At 42.2% G+C, this 22,726-nt stretch overlaps 1 long non-coding RNA gene across 1 annotated transcript in view; it reads right to left on the reverse strand.

The window, feature by feature from the left end:
• Positions 1–10,141, reverse strand: part of LOC140595177 (uncharacterized) — a 64,606-nt gene extending 54,465 nt beyond the window's left edge. Inside the window, exon 1 of the long non-coding RNA XR_011996595.1 lies at positions 9,909–10,141. This is a non-coding gene — a long non-coding RNA (uncharacterized lncRNA). The remainder of the gene's footprint in view (positions 1–9,908) is intronic.
• Positions 10,142–22,726: the final 12,585 nt, after the last annotated feature.

A 22,726-nucleotide genomic window follows, 5' to 3' on the forward strand; every position in this document is an offset into this window, starting at 1 on the left:
TGCCTCTTCACCCTGAACCAGCAGCCTTCACCTGTATCTGTTTACTGCCTCTCCAGTCCAATAAGCCGGCCTTTGATCAGCTTTAACCCTTCGGTGATGGTGGTGACGATACAATCCACCATTCTCCGTGGCCATTAGTGCTCATTTTATTGTTTTGCAGTATGCCACTTGACATTTATTTATGATATTAATATGCTTAATTGTTCTCGTGTGCTTATTTCTTTATTCAGTGCCTGAAGTCCTTAAGGGAAAAAATGTTGACACACACACCCCCACACACACACTTCCAATCCAATTCAGAAAGCGGTCACTCCATTGTGTCAATGCCAAAGACACATGGGTAAGTGCATGCTCCGTACAGAAAATAAAGTAACTACAGAGAAAAACATTTTCTACATAGATGTGATACCATCCCTTCCGTGGATGTGTTTGTAGACACCTAGTTCTTTGGGCAACAAATTTTAAAAATATATATGTATGTGTTAAACACATTTGTATGTGATAAAACACACGTATTTAGGTTTTAGATATATTCATGGGCACAGGAAAATTGCTCAAATTATTGTAGTCGATTTGTAAACATATAGAATGCAAACATATTTTTACCAATAACAATACAGGATTGCAAGGGCTGCAGAGGCAGCTGGGAAACATTGCAGAGGCAACACCTGAACTGAGCGTAGAGACAGAAAGAATTCCCCAAGAGGAACAGGTGGAGGAAGGTCACCATAGGTAAGGGAGGAAGGATAACAGGAGATTTAAAAAACCTGAGGAAGAGTTAGACATGATTTCTGATGCAGAGATGCAATTTAGTGAGGGAAAGACTTAAAGAGACAGATCTGGAAAGACATGCTGGGCTCTCTTAAGAAATTTGCTCCTTACCCTACAAACAGCCTTGGAAGGTTTCTCAGCAGAGATAAGAAGGGAGAAAATACAATAGTCCCTCTTTACCCACAGGGGACATATCCCATGACCCCCAAAGGCACTTGAAATTGTGGAGAGTACCAAACCCTATATATATTATGTTTTTTTCCTACACGCACATACCTATCATAAAATTTAATACATAAATTAAGCACAGTAGGAGGTTAAAAACAATAATAATAAAACAGAACAATTATAATAATATAATGTAATGGAGTTAGGTGACTGTGGTCTCCTCTTGCTCTCAAAGTATCTTAATACTGTACTCACCCTCCTTCTTGTGTTGCTGTGAGATAATGAAATGCCTACGGTGAGGGACATTTAGGCAATGACCAAGGCGTTGTGAGGTAGGGTACCATTGGTCAACACGACCTGATTGACCCCAAGGAAAGGAAACTATGGAAAGCCAAACCACAGCTGAGGGAGGACTCCTACATGGGTTCCCGTGAGATTTTCCGAGATTTTCCGTGGCCACAGTTTGGGGGCTGGTTGGGGTAGTGGCTTGTGAAGCTGTAGGACAAGTAGGCAATTGTCTGACTCCCTGTGGCAACCCAAATGAAGGCAGTGGCAGTGTAAGAAGTGGAACTAGAAGAGCATCTCAGAGGAGGGTGAGTGTTTGAGAACTCTACCAGAAAAAAAAAAAAACAAAATAGGTACAAAAGTGATTACTCATTTAGGGTAAGAGAAGAGATCACAACAAATGACACATAATCAAAAAGCTGAAAAGCACCACAAAATTCAGAAAAAGTGACATAATTTTATCATAACCATAATTAATTAACTGCAGACATGCCTTTTTCCCTATTTCTTCCACACACTTTTTCCCTATTTCTCTTTGCTGAATACTTTTTTTTAATTGAGATAAAATTCACGTAACACCAAGTTCACTGTTTCAAAACATACAATTTTGTGGTTTTTAATATATTCACTAGGTCATGCAACAATTATCACTATCTAATTGAAAAATATTTCTATTAGCCACCAAAGATTCTGTTTGGGATTAGCTGTCAGTCCCCAGTGCCCTTCATTCTCTGTTCCCCATAATCTATTCTCTGTCTCTATAGATTTGCTGATCCTAGTCATTTCATATAAATGATATTATACAAACTGGGGCCTTCTGTGTCTGGCCTCTTTCACTTAGCATAATATTTTCAAGATTTTACCATATTGAAATTTATAACAGTACTTTATTCCTTAAAAAAATTTTTTTGAAGTGAAATGCACATAAGATAAAATCAATCACTGGGTGACGGGCACTGAGGTGGGCACTTGACAGGATGAGCACTGGGTGTTATTCTATATGTTGGCAACACCAATAAAAAAATAAATTTATAAAAAAAGTAAATAAAATAAAATGATTTAGTGGGATTTAGTACATTCTCGGTGTTATGTAACCACCACCTCTATTTTTTCCAGAACATTTTTACCACCCCCCCAAAAAAAGAAACCCATACCCATTAAGCAGTTATTCCCCATTTCCTCTTCCCCCAGCCCCTGGGAACCTCCAAGCTACTCTTTCTCTCTCTCTCTCTCTCTCTCTCTCTCTCTCTCTCTGAGCTTACCTATTCTGGATATTTCCCATAAACGGAATCATGTGTTTGGCCTCTGTCACTTTGCATAATGTTCATGAAGTTCATCCACATCATAGCAAGTATTGATACTCCACTGCTTTTTATGGCTGGATATTTCTCTTTTATAAAATTTTATTTATTGACTGATAAAGAGAGAGAGCATATGCACAAGCAGGGAAGTGGCAGAGGAAGAGGGAGAAGCAGGCTCCCTACTGAGTAGGGAGCCCAATTTGGGGCTCGATCCCAGGACCCTGGGATCATGACCCAAGCCAAAGTCAAACACTCAACCAGCTGAGCCACCCAGACACCCCTTGCTGAATAATATTTCATTGTCTGGATGTTTTATAATTTGTTTATCCATTTATATGTTGATAGGCACATGGTTTTTTTCTGACTTTTGACTATTGCAAATGGTACTCATATGTATGTGTTTATATGGATTCGTTTGAGTACCCATTTTCAATTATTTGGGGCCTACAACCTAGAAGTAGAATTACTGGGTCATATGGTAATTCTATGTTTAAGTTTTTGAAGAACTGCCAAACAGTTTTCCAGAGCAGCTGCATCATTTTATTTTCCTACCTGAATGCACAAGGTTTCTAATTTCTCACATCTTCATCAATATGTATGTTTTTTTTCTATAGTGAAAATCCTAGTGGGTGTGAAGTATTACCTCATTATTGTTTTGACTTTCATTTTCCTAATAACTAATACTACTGGGCAACCTTATATATGCTTCTCAGTCATTTGTATTCTTTTCTGGAGAAATATCTACTCAAATTCCTTGCCCCTTTTTAATTTTTTTTTCTTGCCCCCTTTTAAATTGGGGTATTTGTCTTTTTGTCTTTGAGTTGTCAGACTTCTTTGTATATTTTAGATACTAGACCCTTCTCAGATATAAGATTTATAGATGTTTTCTCCCATTCTGTATCTTGTTTTTCCAATTTCTTGATAATATCCTTTGACACTACCAATCCTTCTATTTCCTTGCTGAAAGAATTTTGATAATTTGATTATAATATGTCTTCTATCTAGTTATATGCTATGTCTTCTATCTAGTTATCTAGCAACAACTGAAAATGGAACATTGAAGTCTCCCACAATTACTGTTCGATTGTTTATTCCTTCCTTCAGTTCTGCTAGTTTTCGTTTCAGTATTTTGGAGCTCTGTTGTTAGGTGTAGGCATGTTTTAAATTGTTATATCTTCTTGATGGACTAACCCTTTCATTATTTTGAAAATCCTTTGTTTCTAGTAGCAATTAAAGTCTATTTTGTCTGATATTAATATAGCCACTTCAGCTCTTTCAGTCACTTTGCACAGAATATATTTTTTTATCCTTTTACTTTCAACCTATTTATAATTTTTGAATTGAAAATGAGTCTCTTGTGGGACACGTCAGTGGCTCAGTGGTTGAGTCTCTGCCTTTAGCTCAGGGTGTCATCCCACTCTGGGGATCAAGTCCTGCATGGGGTCCTTGCAGGGAGCCTGCTTTTCTCTCTGCCTATGTCTCTGCCTCTCTCTGTGTGTGTCTCTCATGAATAAATAAAATCTGTTTAAAAAGAAAATGAGTCTCTTGTAGACAACATGTAGTTGGATCATTTTTTAAAAATCTATTTTGCCAATTTCTGCCTTTTCACTAAAGTGCTTGATGCGTTTACATTTGATATAAATACTGTTAAGGAAGGAGAACTTCTGTTATTTTTCTATTTGTTTTCTGTTTATTTTTGTTGTTCCTCCATTACTACCTTCTTTTATGTTAGTTATTTCCTGCTGTGCCATTTTAAGCCCCCCATAATTTCTTTTCCTATATATTATTTCTTAGTTCTTTTCCTAGTGGTTTCCCTGGGGAATCACAATTAACCTTTTAATTGATAACAACTTAGTTCGGATTAATATCAATTTAATTTTAGTGTTCTAAATCCTTATGCCTCCATAGCTAAATTCTCCCATTTCCCTGTTCTGTGCTGTTATCATCACAAATTATATCTTTATACATTGTGCGCCCATCGACATAGGTTGATGAATACCACTTTATGCAGTTGTCTTTAAATCAGATAGAACTTGACGGGATGAGCACTGGGTGTTATACCATATGTTGGTAAATAGAACTCCAATAAAAAATACAAAAAAAATCAGATAGAAAAGTAGTTACAAATAATACATTAATATGGTCTTTTATATTTATTCATGCAGTTTCTCTCATCAGAGATCTTTATTTCTTCATATGGCTTCTAGTAACCATCTGGCACCCTTTTGTTTCAGCCTGAATGACTTTCTTTAGCATATTTTTTTCAGGAGATATTTGCTGGCAACAATTTACGTTTTGTTTATCTGGGAATATCTTAATTTTTCTTCATTTTTGAAGGAAACATTTTGCCAGATATAGAATTCTTGGTTGGCTTTTTTTTCCCTCTTTGAGTACTTTGAACGCATCATCCTACTGCTTTGCGGCCTTTTAAGTTTCTAATAAGAAATCAGCCGTTAATCTTATTGAGGCTCTATTATAGGTGATAAGTCCTGCTGCACCAAAGAGTCTTTTCTTTGTCTCTTGATAATTTGATTATGATAGGTCTTAGTGTGAATCTCTTTGAGTTAATTCTACTTGGAATTTATGGAGATTCTTGCATATGTAGATGTTTTTCATCAAATTTTAGTTTTCTGATATTATTTTCTAAAATATTTTTTCTGTGCCTTTCTTTTTTTCTCTCCTTCTAAGACTTACATGATACATATGATGGTGTCCCGCAGGCTTTTAAGACTCGTACTTTTTGCTTCATTTCTTTTCTCTTTTGTTCCTTTGACTGGATAATTTCAATTGACCTGTCTTCATGTTGCTAATTATTATTCTTCTACTTGGTCAAATCTACTGTTGAACTCCTCTAGTGAATTTTTTTTTTTACTTTTTAAAAAATTATGTCTATTTATTTGAGAGAGAGAGTAAGAGAGAGAGGGAGCACAAGCTAGGGGAGGGAGAAGGAGAAGCAAACTCCCCTGCTAAGCAGGGTGCCCAATGCGGGACTCGATCCCAGGACTGTGGGATCACAACCTGAGCCAAAGGTAGATGCTTAACCAACTGAGCCAACCTGATGCCCCATGAATTTTTAATTCAACTGTACTTTTCAGCTCTAGAATTTCTATTTGGTTCTTTTAAATATATAATTTTTATCCTTTTATTGCTATTTTTCTATTTGGTAAGAGATCATTCTGATTCTTTCCTTTAGTTCTTTTGATATGATTTTCTTGGGGGTGCCTGAGTGGCTCAGTTGGTTGAACATCTGCCTTCTGCTTGGGTCATGGTCCCAGGGTCCTGGGATCAAGTCCCACATCAGGCTCCTTGCTCAGCGGGGAGCCTGCTTCTCTGTCTCCCTCAGGTCCTCCCTGTTCGTGCATGCACACTCTCTCTCTCTCTCTCTCTCTCTGTCAAATAAATAAATAAAATCTTTAAAAAATAGATATGGTTTTATTTTTTTATTATAGTTTTTTTAAAGATTTTATTTATGTATTCATGAGAGACACAGAAAGAGAGAGAGAGAGAGAGAGAGAGAGAAAGGCAGAGGCACAGGCAGAGGGAGAAGCAGGCTCCATGCAGGGACCCCGACATAGGACTCAATCCCAGGTCTTCAGGATCAGGCCCTGGGCTGAAGGTGGCACAAAACCACTGAGCTACCTGGGCTGCCCCTAGATATGGTTTTCTTTAGCTTTTTTCACCATGTCATTTAAAGTCTTTTTCTAGTAAGTCCAATGTCTGTACCTCCTCAGGAATAACTTTTATTAAAGTCTATTCTTTTCCTGTGCTTGAGCCATTTATTCTTTTTTCTTTGTATGCTTTATAACTTTTGGTTGAAAATTGGATATTTTGAATATTATAATGTGCAAGTCTGGAAATCAGATTCTCTCCTCTTTCCAGGGTTTATTGTTTGCTGCTTATTTTATTTATTGTTATTTGTTTGTTTACTGACTTTTCCTTTTTTTTTTTTTTAATTTTTTTAAATTTTTATTTATTTATGATAGTCACAGAGAGAGAGAGAAAGGCAGAGACACAGGCGGAGGAAGAAGCAGGCTCCATGCATCGGGAGCCTGATGTGGGATTCGATCCCAGGTCTCCAGGATCGTGCCCTGGGCCAAAGGCAGGCGCCAAACCGCTGCGCCACCCAGGGATCCCTGTTTACTGACTTTTATGTACTCTTTCTATAAAGTCTCACTCTTTGGGGTCTTTTAAGTAACTGTTCTGTTAGATTAGTGATCAGCTAATGATTGGACATATATTTCCTTTCCAAACTTCCAAAAAACTTCCAAAACTTACCAAAAATAGCCTTTTACCATAGGGGTTCTATTTGTGTATGTTGGTGCATGCTTTCAACACTCAGCCCAGCAGTTTACAACTCTAAGCGTTCACTTTCCCTTTGTGCAAAACCTCAAGGTCAGCCAGAGGTCAGGTCCTACGGCCGTCTCATGCCATTCCTGGGCATGCATGGCATTCTAGATTACCAAGGCTATGCATGAACTTTCCAGAGTCTTTGTAGACATCTCATTTCCCAGCCTTTCCTCCTAAGCTTTTTGATTTATGCCAACTGTTATCTATAGCCTCAGGCAGTAGCAACTAAAATATTGGGCAAATAACTCCTCCTTTCCAGTAGCTTTTGAGCTGATCCAGTTCTAAATCAAGGCAAATCAAGGTAAGAGTTTTGAACTGGTCTTCTGTGAAGCACCAGAGAAAAAAAATAATAATTATAATTTTTTTGTAAATGAGGTCCATTCTGTCCCATCAGTACTGGGAATATGGCCTGTTTTTTTTTCAAGGCTACCTTTAACTTGAGTGTGGCCATGGGTCTGGGCTAAGTTAAAATGCCATAAACCTCACTATTCTTACTGATATTCAGCACTTTCCTTAAATAAGTACTCCCTGGATTTTGCAAGCATTTAGTTAATTTCCGGGTCTCTGAAAAAATTGATTTGGACAGTTTTTGCCAACTTTTTTTTTTTTTTTTTTTTTTTTGCTTTCATGGAAGGATAGAATATTGGAGTTCCTTACTCTTCTACTTTCAGTGACATTAGTCCTCTTTATATTCTTTAATTACCTCTTCACATAACAATTTTGTAATAGAATTTTTCCATTGAAAAAGTAGAAGGATGATCCAGTCTTTCCCTTAGCATAATTGAGCAAACTAAAAAAATAATAATAATAAAGAATTTGGAGAAATTTCATACAGGTTATGAGCAATACCACATTTATAACTTCCTTTAATTTCTTGCTTGGGCAGGGCGTCCTGCTACAGCAAGCCCTCAGAGAACTCCAGCTCTTTGATCATAGTTGGCATGGCTCCTGCAACTAGCACCCTAGCATCTGGATAGGCATGGTCAGGTCCCTGCACCTCTTTCTCTCCCCCATACTCCTACCTACATTGGGCTAGTCCTGGGTTGAGGGAAGACACCTGGAAGCCTCAGTCAGGACATCTGGAAGCAAGCCTGTAAGTGGGGCACAGGGCAGCTTCAGCTTCAAATACTTCTCAGGGGTCCCAGACAGGGTTCCAATGCTCTCTGACCATGCCCAAAGGCAAGTTGTCCCAGAAGGCCTAGGAGATATAAGGGTAGTGCTGGCAGTCTGTCAACCCTGCCCACAACTCTGAGATTACCAGCAGGGCATATACAAAACAGATACGAAAGTGAATATACAAACAACACAAATGGCCATCGATTGCTGACTAAGCATATAAAATGTGGTGTATTCATAGCATGGACCATCATTTAACAGCACAAAGAAATAAAGTTCTGGTACATGCTACACATGGGTGAACCTTATAAGCATGATACTAAATAAAGGAAGCCGGTCACAAAAAGCACATATTCTATGACTCCATTTACATGAAATGTCCAAAATGGGCAAATATAGAGAGACCAAAAGTATATTAGTGGTTGCCTGGGTTTCAGGGGGTGGGAGTGGGAATGGGGAGAAACCATCAGTGAGCCCAGGGTTTTTTTGGGGAGTGATGAAAGTGTCCTCAAATTTGATTATGGTGATGTTTGCACAACTCTGTGAATATATTTAAAACACCAAATTGTATCATTTAAATGGGTATATTTTATGTGTATTTTATCTCAAAGCTGTTAGATATTATAAATATATGGCGAGGGGGTGCCTAGGCTAGGGCAACACTGCTGGCCTCAGGCACAGGCACATGCTAGAGCTGCTGCTTCTTTTCCTTCTCTTTGGAGGAGAGTGCTCAGCCTAGGAGGGGGCACCTACAAGTGAGAAGCCCTAGAGCAGGAGCTTCACCAGCAACTCAGAGACCTGCCTTTGGATACGCTTCATACAGTTCTCTCTGTTCTTTCCTTTTTCCTTTTTCTTTCTTTCTTTCTTTCTTTCTTTCTTTCTTTCTTTCTTTCTTTCTTTCTTTCTTTCCTTTCTTTCTTTCCTTCCTTCCTTCCTTCCTTCCTTCCTTCCTTCCTTCCTTCCCCTAACTCCCTTTCTCCTTTCATCCCCTTTCCCCTACCCCTTCCCTTCTTCATCTCTTTCCTCCCTTGGTTGTGTGACTAGTTCAGGGTGTCAAACATTTTTTAACGTAATGTTGACAGATATGTACTAAGTGAAATTAACCTTTTCATCTTCACTGACTCATTTGTTGGCAATAAGCTCACAAGTTTGAGGTGAAGAGAGGTGGGTGGAAGGGCCCAAGGACATGAAAGGAGGAGTGGTATTTCAAAAAAAAAAAAGTATATAATAGCAGTAGCTCCTCAATTTGAAACAACTGGATCAAGGCGCACCAGAGCGGCTCCAGTGGTTGAGCATCTGCCTTCGGCTCAGGTTGTGATCCTGGGATCCTGGGATTGAGTCCTACGTCGGGCTCCCCACTGGGAGCCTACTTCTCCCTTTGCCTGCCTCTCTCTGTCTCTCATGAATAAATAAATAAAATCTTAAAAAGAATCACGTAAACCAATGTTTTTCTTTCCTTTATCTATAGACCCCAAGATGGATGTTGACATTGGGGGCAGCACTCAGAAAATCAGGGTTGGCCTCGGAAGCAATCATAGATTTGATGCACTTTTGGAAACATATCTGAGGGATTCCTCAGCTTCTAGGATTCCACCCTGGATCCTTCCTTTGTAATTCAGGAATCCCCTCTGAACATGCACAGACATCTTTTCCCCACTCTTCTGTACTCATTTCCAGAATATGCCCATGCTTTTCTTTAAACAATTTTGATATGGTGAAATCTGAATTATGGACTAGGTTATTGGGCTGGAACATTCTGACAACTTTGGTGAGTTCTTGTCTGGAGCTGGGGAGTACAGTCAGTCAGTCTCTTTCCCATTCTGTCATCACCCTCACTGTTATCTGTGAAAAGATCCTTGTCTGCATGATCCTGGGGTTTGGCAATGCATGAAAAGGCCTGTTTTTGTAAAGGGAACTTACCACCCAAAAGGATACTGTGTTGTGGCAAAACCTGCCAGCTGATCCCCGAATCTGCTCCTCCTTAATCCTGGACATACAGACTGTCTCCCAGTAGGACTTACAGCTGGGTAAGACCATTTGACTGAGGGCTGGTCGGTGGAACATGGGCAGAAATGATATGTACCGTCTCTATGTCTGCTCCCCTACCGAAGCACTCAGCCCCATGATCCACTCTGCAAATTGCACCTCTGAAATGGCTGGAATGTAAATGGCTTTCCGGGGCAACCTGAGCAGCCGTAAGTTAAAAACATCAATCTTTAACCTATGAATCACCATCAAAAGAATGCCCGCTTTGGACTCTTAAAAGGATCGACATTTTACTGCACTAGACATTGATATTTGGAGGTTTCTCTCGAATCTCTTAATGCCCTAACGAATACAAAAGTATTTTAAATGAGCCTAGCCATATTAATATCTGTTGCTCTATCACAAGTTGCCCCCAAATTTAAAGACTTAAAACAACACACAATTATCATCTCACATTTTTTTGTGAGTCAGGAATTTAGGCATGGCCTAGTTGGGTGTCTCTAGTTCTGGGACTCAGAAGGCTGCAGGCATAGGGGATCCCCGGGGGACTCAGCAGTTTGGTGCCTGCCTTCCGCCCAGAGCGTGATCCTGGAGTCCCAGGATCAAGTCCCACATCAGGCTCCCTGCATGAAGCCTGCTTCTCTCTCTGCCTCTCTCTCTCTGTGTGTCTCTCATGAATGAGTAAATCAAATCTTAAAAAAAAAAAAAAAAATTTTTTTTAAAGAAGGCTGCAAACTAGGTGTTGGCCAGGACTATTGTCATACAGAGGCTCTCCTGATAGAGAATCCACTCCCAAACTTACTCTGTGGCCATTGGTAGCAGTTAATTATCTGAGGGTTGTCAGACTTAGGGCCCCAGATCCTTGCTGGCTGTGGCTGGAGATACCAGTTTCTTGCAGAGGGGTCTGTCCATAGGGTAACTGATGACATGGCAGCTGGCTTCCCACAGAACAAAGGAAAGACAGGGCCAAAGCAGGTGCTCAAGACAGAGTCACCCTCTCTTTGTAACCTCATCTTGGAAGTGACATCCCATCACGTTTTGCCATATTCTCTTGTTAGAAGCAAGTTGGTAGGTCTAGCTCATGCTCGAAGGGAGGGGATCTCCCTCAGGGGTGTGAGTACCCAGAGGTGGGATTATCGGGGACCATCTTAGAGGCTGCCCACCACACCAACTTCACTCCACTTTTACTTTACTCCTGAAGAGTTGTGAGCAAATTCCACTTTTCTGTACTGTTTAGTATAAAAGCCATTAACCACACATGGCTATTAAAATGAAATGAAATTTAAGATTCAGTTCCCCAGTCACACTAACTACACGTCAAGCGCTCCAAACCACACGTGGTTAGTGGCTACACTATTGGTCAGTGCAGATACACAACTCCATGTCACAGAAAGTCCTATTACTGCTGTAAAAACAAAGCGAAACAAACAAAAGCGCCTTCTTTAAAAAGTGGATTGTTCCCAGAATTGGGAAGCAAGAGACATCCGTTTTCTAAGGCACCCAAACTCTCTTCTGCCTTCATTGACAACCATGTTGTTCCTGTCTCTTTTCGAGAACTCACTTGCAACTAGTCTCCTCCCTTCTTGAAAAACCAGCTCTCAGGAAGTGATTAAACTCATTCAGACTAAGATGTAAATGACTATCTTTCGGCCTTCCTCAAGAGCGTCTCCATTCCAATCAGACTGCATCCAAAACCAAAGGAACGCCTCTTTGTCTGTGGCACTTGAGACATCAACACCCACCGATTGAAGGGGGCGGGGGCTGTTTCATTTTGTTTTTCTGGAAAGAGAGGTGGCATTCAAGTCTTCTGAATACTTCGGAAATTTGGAGAATCCTTTCTGAAATGAGAATCCTCACCCATCATCATCTCTCTGGCTTAGGATTCAGGTTGTCACATACGAATTTTCTCAAAGCAGGTAACAACCTGGACATGGATGGGTTCCCACTTAGCAAAAAAAAAAAACAGATTGCGCAGTGGAAGCTGCCTCTACTTATGCCCCCCGAGGGACCACAGGGCGCCTGAACTGCATTATGACATTGAATGCATCGCTTTTCTTCCCCGGAATGAATGAATCCATCATGTGACTTGTTTACAGCAGAAGGACAGCCTTTCAGTCGCAGAGGGAAAACAGGAGGCAAAAAATAAAAATTAAGTAAATAATAAATAAATAATAATAAAAATAATAAAGTAGATAAATAAATAATAAATAAATAATAATAAATAATAAAATAAATAAAAATAGATGGATGAATAAAAAATAAATAACAATAAATAAAAAATAAAAAATATAAATAGATAAATAAATAATAATAAATAAAAATATGTAGATAAATAAGTAAATAATAAATAATAATAAATAACATAGATGGATGGATAAATAAATAATAAATAATATAGATAAATAATAAATAATAATAAAATAGATGAATAAATAAATAATAAATAATAAATAATACAGATAAATAAGTAAATAATAAATAATAATAAATAATAATAAATAAATAGATGAATGAATAAATAATAAATAATAAATAATAAATAATATAGATAAATAGGTAAATAATAAATAATAAATAAATAATAGATGAGTAAATAATAAAAAATAAAAAATACAGATAAATAATTAAATAATAATAAATAATAAATATGTAGATGAATAAATAATAAATAATTAAAAAATAAAAATAGATAAATAAGTAAATAATAAATAATAAATAAAAATAAAAATAGACAGCTAAGTAATAAGTAATAAAAATAATAAATAAAAATAGATAAATAAATAATAAACAATAATTAATGATAAGTAATAAATAATAGACTAATAAATAAATACTAATAAAAATAAATAGATAAATGATTGAATAATAAATAAAATTAAAAAGAGATAGATAAATAAATAATAATAACAAATAATTAATTACTTAAACACAACAACCAGGTACGCCGGCGAGCGGGCGGGCGGGGCAGGCAGCGCCGGCCCGGCGGGGCCGCCCCCGGCCCGCAGGGCGCCCCCGCACCCGAGCTGCGGGCCCAGGTGGAGCCGGCGCGGGACCTGCCGCCCGCTCGAGCGGGTCGCCCTGCACCAACATGATCTGCCACATTGTCTCCGCCGATGGTCGGGAAGCGCAGGGCGCTGCCTCTGATGACAGGTCGGAGACATCCCGCGGGCGGGCTCCTTTATGCCCTGCCTTTCAGGCGCTTGTTTTTGTTGGGGAACAAAAGCCGGGCTCCCAGCTGCGGCGCCGACACGCAGCTCCCGCGGCCGGGACTGACGGCGCTGGCGAGGGCGAGGGCGGCCCGCGCGCTCCTCCAATAGCGGCCGCCCCTGGCGGGGAGCCCCGCGTGTTCACAGGCGCCTGCAGCCGCGGGGACGCGAGCGAGGGGAAAACCAGGACGTGGAGTCGGCCCGGAGTGGGCGCGCCCCGACAGAAGAGGGACGGCATCCCCCCAGCCCCCACCCCACGCCCCGCAGCCCGGGGCCCAGCCGCCCCCAGCACCGCCCCCCCCAGCTCCCGGACGCTGTGCGCGCGTGTGGTCGGCTCCTGCAAGAAATTTCCACGGCGAGCCCCTCCTGACTGCGTGTGCACGCCTCTGTGATGGGGGGTCGGGCGGGGGGGGGGTAAGGTAACAGAGAAGGTCGCCCCTCCACTCAGGGGGACTGAGAGATGGCCACTTCAGTCCTCCATCCGTCCCCCCAGGCTGCCCCCAAGTGACCAACTGAAGGAGCCCAGCCCGGGGCTTGTGTGCTTGAGATGTCGCTTCCTGCAGACCTTCAAAGCAAAAGGTCGTTGCCACCGTCACCGTCGTGAAAGGGGGCATGCTGGCTTAGGATTCAGGTTGGCACAGACGAATTTTGTGCACGCTGCTGATGTGTGTTGAACCACATTAACGCACAACAGCAGCATTGTCCCGTGTCTTGAGTAGTGAATGGATTAAGGTGACAAGGAAAGTCCCCCCCCCCCCCCCCCTCCGGTGTTTTGCAAGATCTGCCTCTGGTACATACCGGGCAAAATAAAACCCTGCTTGTGCCTGCTCAGTGGGCACCAGGAGATTGCAAAATATCTAGCCTTCAGGGGAAAATGGGATGACACTGAGTGTGTAGTTTTGGGGTTGGAGGCAGAGTTCAGAGGTTGATTGGTAGCTCTGGGGTCTGCCCACCTGGTGCTGCTGGTGTTGGTTGTGTGCTTTTGGACAAGGAGTCTCTGGGCCTCCGTTTTACCATCAATATAAGAGAACACTTCCAGACTTGCTGCAAAGACTTGATGGGATGATTTGTGCAAAGTGGCTGGCACTTAGTAGGCATACAATAAACACATGTGGCTGTTTGAGGCCACCACATGATGGAGAATTTTCCAGAAAAAAAAAAAAAGAATGATGATATGCACATTGTTCCTTGTGAAAAGAAGGCATTTAGGACAGTATACCTGGCACCTAGTGAGCACCCAGTCAGTGCTGGTGATGCTCCTGGGGGAAACCAGACAAATCCTGGCACTGCCAGTTACCAGTTGTGTCTCTCCATCTCTCTGAGCCGCTGCGTCCTCATCTCCACAATGTACATATAACAGTACCTACTTCGTGGGACTATCGAAAGACTCAAATGAGGTAACTCGTGCAAAGAAACTGGCATTTGGCCGCACTCGATAAGTGTCAGCTTTTGTCACTTTTGCTTTCAGTAACTGGAGGATGATCATTTTAGAAACTACGGCTTGATGATAGACTATATCCTCCTTGCAGGGCAATTTAAGGATAGGGGAAGTGTGAGGTTTTCATTAGGAACATGCTCTGTCTTCCCTTCTGTGTCTCTCTTCTCTTTAGATGTGGGCCTTCTTCTTTGTCTGGGCTCCTAAAATCCTTTCGATGCCCTGGCTGCCCAGGCTTCTACATTCTGAATTAACCAGACCTGTCCCCTCTATAGCTTCTTTTTAAAATGTGCATTTTGAGATCACTGTATATTCACATGCAGTTGTAAGAAAGAACGCAGAGAGATCCTATATAACCTTCACCCAGTGGGATCCCTGGGTGGCTCAGTGGTTGAGGGCCTGCCTCCAGCTCAGGGCAAGATCCTGGAGTCCCAGGATCGAGTCCCACGTCAGGCTCCCTGCATGGAGCCTGCTTCTCCCTCTGTCTGTGTCTCTGCCTCTCTCTCTCTGTGTCTTTCATGAATAAATAAATAAAATCTTAAAAAAATAAAAGAACCTTCACCCAGTCTTCCTTAATGGTAACATCCTACATAACAAAAGTACAGTATCGCAACCAGGACATTGATATGATACATCCACCTTATTCCGATTTCATTAGATTTACATGCAATCACTGAAGTGTGTGTATTTAGTTTTGTGCAGTTCTATCACACATGTAGATTTGTGTGGACACTACCAGTCAAGATAAAGAACAGTTCTATCTTTGTCTACCGCTGTTTTCATCCCAGACCTCCCCTGATGCTACCTCCCACTATTTTCCCACAAAATTTCTGTCTCGGGTTCAAGGATTTGCTAAGTGCATGCTTAGCCCAGCACAAATCCATTCAGGCTAGGGTTGGTGGACAATCGCTGTTGAAGGGGTCATACCACCAAGATTGTTGTATTCCCAGGGACAGCTTTAATGATTTTACTCTGGAGAATGAGCAGTAGACAACCCGAAGAAAAACGCGGCTCACAATTATCAAATATGAATGTGCATGAAAAAGGTTGGGAGTGGGGAAGAAATATGGAAGCTTCCTCTATAGCCCCAAATGCTCCAGGCTGATTCACCTAAGTGGAAATTAAAACACACACACACACACACACACACACACACACCAGCCTTAATCTGTTCAGGCATCTATAACAAAGTAGCAGACACTGGGTGGCTTTTTAAAAAGAAGACATTTAGGGGATCCCTGGGTGGCTCAGCGGTTTGGTGCCTGCCTTTGGCCCAGGGCGCGATCCTGGAGTCCCGCGATCGAGTCCCACCTCGCTGCATGGAGCCTGCTTCTCCCTCTGCCTGTGTCTCTGCCTCTCTCTCTCTCTCTCTATGTCTATCATAAATATATAAATAAATAAATCTTTAAAAAAAAAAAAAAAAAAAAGAAGACATTTATTTCTCCCAGTTCTGGAGGTTGGGAAGTCCAAGGTCAAGGCCCGAGCAGATTCAGTGTCTAGTGAATCTGCTTCCTCATAGATGTCACTCTTCTCACCGTAACCTCACATGGTGGAAAGGATGAGGGAGCTCTCTGGGGCCTCTTTTATAAGGGCACTAATCCCACTTATGGGAACACTGCCCTCATGAGCACTCTGCCCTCATGATCTTCCAGAGGACTTACCTTCTATATCACATTGGGGCTTAGGATTTCAACAGATGATCTTGGGGGACCCAGACATTCAGACCATAGCACACACACCTTTTTTTTTTTTTTTTTAAGATTTTTTTTTTTTATTCATGAGAGAAACAGAGAAAGAGAGAGGCAGAGACACAGGTAGAGGGAGTAGAAGCAGGCTCCATGCAGCGAGGTGGGACTCGATCCCGGGTCTCCAGGATCACGCCCTGAGCCAAAGGCAGGTGCTCAACCACTGAGCCACCCAGGCGTCCCTCACACACACCTTTAAAACAAGAAACCTCTTGGGAACTTCTCTCCTCCCACTCCGCGACCCACTGGAATAAATAAAAACTCTCTTTGCTGCAGCTGAAGAATTGGATCTCGTTCCCATTTCCTTTGAATAGCACAGGGCAGAAGTTAAACAATCAATGCCCGGATTTGCAATCGCTACCCCAGAGCCCCACTTGACTATCTGTGGCCAACCACAACCCTCCGTGCCGATGACCCTGACTTGTTCTATAAGGCGCAGAAGGCACTGGCTTAACGCCTGACCAGGCCTGAGGATGAAAAGCATTCCTTTACAAGTTTTGACATAATTAGATTGCATAGTGGTCCACAAACATTTCCCCCCACAGACTTTTAAGAGAGCCTGACAGCTATAGCACGCAGTCCCGGGAGGAGGAAAGTGGAAGCCTTCATCCTCAAGCGCTTTGTCTCACATGATTGCCCTCCTACAGGGGAGCAAAGCCAGCCCTGCTGCCTTCCTGTGATGCTACTGGCGATTGCCAAAAGGGTAATGGGGTCGAAAAGAGAAAGGTGTGAAGGAGTGATGTGACTGGAGGGGACAACTGACACACGTTCCTCATGTTCTAAAAGCCTGGGGCCTGGATCACAAGGGCAGCAGCACCCTGTTACCTGTTAGGGTGCAAGCTTTCTGGCTCCACCCCACGTCTTCAGAATCAGAAACTGAGATTATGTTTTTATAACGTTTCCCATCCGATGAGCACTGGTGTTATGCTAGATGTTGGCAAATTGAACTCCAATAAAAAATAAAAAATAAAAATAAATAAATAAATAAAACAAAATATATAAAGCAAAAATAAAATGAATAAAATAAAATAAAATAAAATAAAATAAAATAAAATAAAATAAAATAAAATAAAATTTCCCCATCCCCGCTCCAGGTGATTCTGAGGCATGGTAATGTTTGAGAGCCATTAGAGCTTCCAACAAGAGGTGGCAAAAATAAATTTGTTGGCCCACTAGGATGGAGAATCATCCCCACAGAGATATTGATGGAAGATTCAGGATTAGATTTAAAGTATTTATTTATTGTTTTAATTTATTTATTTTTTAGATTTAAAGTATTTAAAGTATAGATTTAAAGTAGATTCCTACTTTAAATTCAGGAAAGAAATGTTTGAGCATGTACAGATTCTAGGCAGTACTTTACGGACAGAGGAATGAACAAGACAGTTGAGCTCTTAGCTTCATGGAGCTTACATTCTAGCTGTTTGGTAATAAGTGCTCTAAAGAAAAAAAAATGCATCGGATATGGGGTGCGGCTTTAGCAGGGTGGTGAGAAAAGGTGGTGGTATTCGAGTAGGACCCGAGCAAAGCACAAGAGCCAGCAGGCCATGCTAAGACCTGACAAAGGACATTCTGGCAGAGGGGATTGAAAGTGTGACAGCCTGACATGCACATGAGTTTGATGTGATCAAGGAAGTCTGACAGGTGGTGTAGATAGAAGAGGAAGAGGAGAGCAGGTTAGCTAGAGGTGGGATGGGGCTAGATTATTCGGGGTCTTCTAGGACTCCTGGGGTTGTTTGGATTTCTTCTGAGTGTGATGAGAAATCATTGGAGGCCACTAGGTAGGAGAGAGGCATACTTTGTGTTGTGTGTTTAAGACAATTTGGCTGCTGTGTGAAGGTTTGCCTATAGGAAGACTAAAGTGAAAGCCATAGTATTAGTTGGGAGACTAGTGTGATAGTCCCACTATGAGATGATAGGTGCTAGAGAAATATGGTAGCGGTAGAGGTGCTGAGTTTGGTTGAATTTGGGTGTATTTTGTTTTTGTTTTTATTTATTTGTTCATGAGATACACAGAAGAGGGAGAGAGAGGCAGAGACACAGGCAGAGGGAGAAGCAGGCTCCAAGCTGGAAGCCCAACGTGGGACTTGATCCCGGGACCCCAGGATCATGCCCTGGGCCGAAGGCAGGCGCTAAACCGCTGAGCCACCCAGGGATCCCCGAATTTGGGATGTATTTTGAAGATAAAGCTGGGATGTGGGAGAAAAAGGAACCAAGAATGATGTCTAGGCTTCTGTTTAAGGTACTGGGTAAACTGCAGTACCATTTACTGAAAGGAGCAAAACTGTAGAAAGAATCAATGTGTAGAGAAAGCCAAGAATTCTGTTTTGGTCATGTTTTGTTTGAGATGCCTGTGTTAACATCCAAGTAGGTCAGGGCATCAGATAAATGAGTCATTTACTCAACGGGTAGATGGAATTGGACTTCCAAGTGTGCGTAACTGAGTAAAAGCACTATTCATTAAATTATAGGCAAATATTTTTTTAAGATTTCATTTATTTGAGAGAGAGAGGCAGAGAGATCACAAGCACAGGGGAGGGGCAGAGGGAGAAGCAGACTCCCTGCTGAGCAGGGAGCCCCATGTGGGACCTGATCCCAGGACCCTGGGATCAGGATCTGAGCTGATGGCAGACACTTCACCAACTGAGCCACCCAGGTGCCTAGGCAAATATTTTAAAGTAAGCATTGTACAAAATAGTAACTTCAGCTTTTAAAATTGCTTTTTCCATTCTCACACTCCTTGGATCTATTTTACCCATACTTTCCATATGGGTCTTCTATAGCAGTGTCTTTTCTACCACTAGAACCACGTTTCCAGTCTTCTAGCAGTTTTCCAGAGCACATGATGTTCACGGACTGCTGAGCTGTGTAGATCTGTGTATGCTGTTGCCTCTGGACACTTCATCCCAACCACAGAAATCCATCTGCTACTTGCGAGCTCCACACCAAAATCACACATGATCTTGCCTTGTAAGGTGATGTCTAGAATTCTTTTTTCCAGTTCATGTAGCACTGGTGATCCCAGGAAAAGCTGCCAAATCTAAGTTACATTTCTTTGCCTCCATTGTTCAAAATTTAGGGTTCGAGTGAGCACCGTGGTAAAATAAGAGATGTCGTAAAGTCTAAATATAAGCTCTGCCTCTTTCTTGAGGGACGATTTAAGAGATAGAGTATCATGCATTTCTGCAGAAATATTAAAGGCTAAAGGATTGTCAGCAGACTATGTCTGGGCCTTGGGCCTCAGGCCTCATACCTACCCTCTGCAATGGGAGAAGAGCTGAGGTCCTTGCGGAATAATTTTCAGATGTTCATTTTGGTGTAGTCTGGCATAAATGCAGTGGTGACTGTGTAACCCAGGGGATGCAGAGAGAAGGCTGGTGTTGCTGGCTTGGGTACACTTTAGGGTGCCCTTAGGCATGTTGATTTGAGTGAAAAAATGAGATTGTCAAATGCCTTCAACATAAGTATTCACATTTCTCTGTGCCACTGAAATCATGATTTTTCTTCATTGAGAAGAGAGGATGTGACAGTCGAGGGGCTTCTCCATAGGACCGTCTAACACATCTGGATTTTCCTCTCTAGACCGTTGAGTCCCGTAGGAAGTGTGGGGATGCGCCTGCTGCCTTCTCCCACCGTGCCCGCTGAGCTGCAGTCCCACACAGAGTCGTGTGCAAAAGCAAGACTACGTAGTCTTTGGACTGAGAAAGTGGAAGAGAGCAGTTATTTTCATGAAACTATCCTGGCATTGCAATGTATGTGTTTCCATCCCCCAGGTGGCCTTCCTGAACTCTCCCTGCTGTCCCTATGCCTTTGCTCCCTGCACCACACTCCCCCCGCCCCACCTTTTTATCTCTCCCTGCCATGTCCTTCCTGCCACTTCATCATCTGGTGGATCCCCGGTTACCCTGTGACACTCGCCTTTGGCAGGACCTCATTCCACGAGCCCCCCCGCCCCATCACCCTGGCCACCTGGCTTGCTCCTCCATGATCTGCTAGTGGATCAGGATCGTGTCCTCCCAGAGGCATGGCAGTAATGTGTTCCTGGGTGGGTGTCTTCTGGTTGAGGGGGACTCTCAAGTGAAGGGACTAGGTAGTGACCTGGGCATCTCAGAGTCTTTGCTGGACTCTCAATAACCTTTGCTGAAGGACTAGCCAGCTGTATGATGAAGGGCTGTCTTTGCTTTGGTTTGGTTTTGTATTTTTTAATTTGGTCTCATGTGTAATCCATAGAAGGAGACAGAATGTGCAGCTATATGAAATGTGCAGCCGTTTGATGTCAGAAGGGGTTCTCAGCTTCTAAACATGATATATCCCCTGCCATCTAAACTGAACCTGAAATTGCTCCCCTAAAAATTACATCCCGTTTAAGCTTTCATGAATCCACCGGCCGATCTATAAATACCCCCAAACAGCCTTGGTGAGAATAAACTACCAAGTTCAGTGCTTCTTAACTAAATGTGCATACAAACCACCTGGGGATCTTGATAAAATCCGGATTCCAATTTGGGGGAAGGAGAGGCTGAGATTATGTATTGCAAATTAGCTGCATATCTACAGACCACACCTCAGGTGGCCACAGTCTGCACAGTGGTTCTCAAACTTTAGTGAGCATCAGAATTCCCTGGAGAGCTTCTTAAAATGCAGACCGCTGGACCTCACCCCCATATTTTCTGATTCAATAGACCTAGGGCTTAAGATTTTGCATATCTAGTGGGTTTCCAGGTGATTCCACTGGTTCATGGAGAATGGATTTTGAGCCACTCCCATGATGGCTTTGAGAGAAACTGGAGAATGTCACACAGGCCTGCAGTGACTTGGCCTTGACCTGCATCTGCAATTTCTCCCATTCCCCTTTGAGGCCAGCACCACTTTCCATCACTTTCTGTAAACCTACCAGCATAACCTCTGCTATTTCACAGAGAAAACAGAAGCCTTTGCTAAATCAAAGTCTTTTTTTTTTTTTTTTTTTGCTAAATCAAATTCTTATCTGGTCCCCTACCTACCAAAATGTCCACATCTATTTCATTCTTGAGGCCTTTTCTCATAAGAGACGAGTAAGCGACGCTCTGCCCAAACAAAATCAATCTACCTACGGGGCTCTGGATCTTATAACTACCACCGTTAGGATCTTTCTTCTTCACTTACTTCTCCAGTTCCTTTTTCTTCTTTCTTTTATTTTAATCATACCCAGGCTTTTCTCATCCTCAAAAATTCCTTTCATACAGTTTCCTTCATTACTCCCTTTCTAGAAAAAAAAATGAAAACCTGAAATGGGTACTCATTACTTTCTAAAATTCTCAGACATTTTAAAAATCGAGGGGATCCCTGGGTGGCTCAGCGGTTTAGCGCCTGCCTTTGGCCCAGGGCGCGATCCTGGAGTCCCGGGATCGAGTCCCACATCGGGCTCCCGGCATGGAGCCTGTCTCTCCCTCCTCCTGTGTCTTTGCCTCTCTCTCTCTCTATGTCTATCATAAATAAATAAATCTTTAAAAAAAAATCCACTGTGACCTGGCTTCCATCCTCAGGAGTCCCCTGGAAATGCCCTTGTTAATAGCACCTACTTGGTACCAAATTCACTCGATGTTCAGTCATCTACAGTCAAAACACATTCAATTACCTTAACAAACATCTATGTATGGTAATGAGTCCTGTGTCAGGCAGGAAAAGAGAAAACATTCTAAATTTAAACATACAAGGAACTTCATCCTTACAGGTGCTGAAGAATTGGGAAAACAAACAAGCGGTATTGAGACAACCTAGAAATCAGTGGCAGGAAACTGCTACCTCCTGGCTGGAGGGATGGAAGGAAAAAGTGAGGCTATACCATGGCTCTGTTGCCAATGGTTCTGGTGCCCTGGGGCAACTGGAGCCATAGTGGAGATGAGCCCAGGAGGACAATAGTCTAGAGTAGAGAAGGGGGTGACATTTCCTGGCTTCTGCCTTATTCTCTCCCACCATGGCATCTCTTTGGCCAAGAGATGGGCCAACCAGCAGCCCCTGAGAAGGGAGCCTGAGACAAAACCTGTTGAGGTCAGCAACCTGTTCTAAAGGGCAGAGCAAGAAAAGCATCCAATGGCAAGTTGGCCAAGGACCAACACAGCTTCTATATCAGTGTAGGCTCTCTAGATCTATTTCTTAAACATCAAAAAACTATCGTACATCTTGATCCGGATGCCCATAGGCACCTCAAACTCAACATTTCCCCAAATAGAACTGCTATCTTCCCTACCCAGCCTGGTTCTCTCCTGCTTCTCCTACCTCTGTGACTATCGCTAAGATCAACCTATTTCCGTGAGTCTGAACCAGACGATTGTCCTTGGCTCCTTCTCTCGTGCTGCCCAATCCTACTGGTCACCAGGTTTTGCT

This window comes from Vulpes vulpes, chromosome 13 (assembly GCF_048418805.1).
Source record: "Vulpes vulpes isolate BD-2025 chromosome 13, VulVul3, whole genome shotgun sequence".
Lineage (NCBI taxonomy): Eukaryota > Metazoa > Chordata > Mammalia > Carnivora > Canidae > Vulpes > Vulpes vulpes.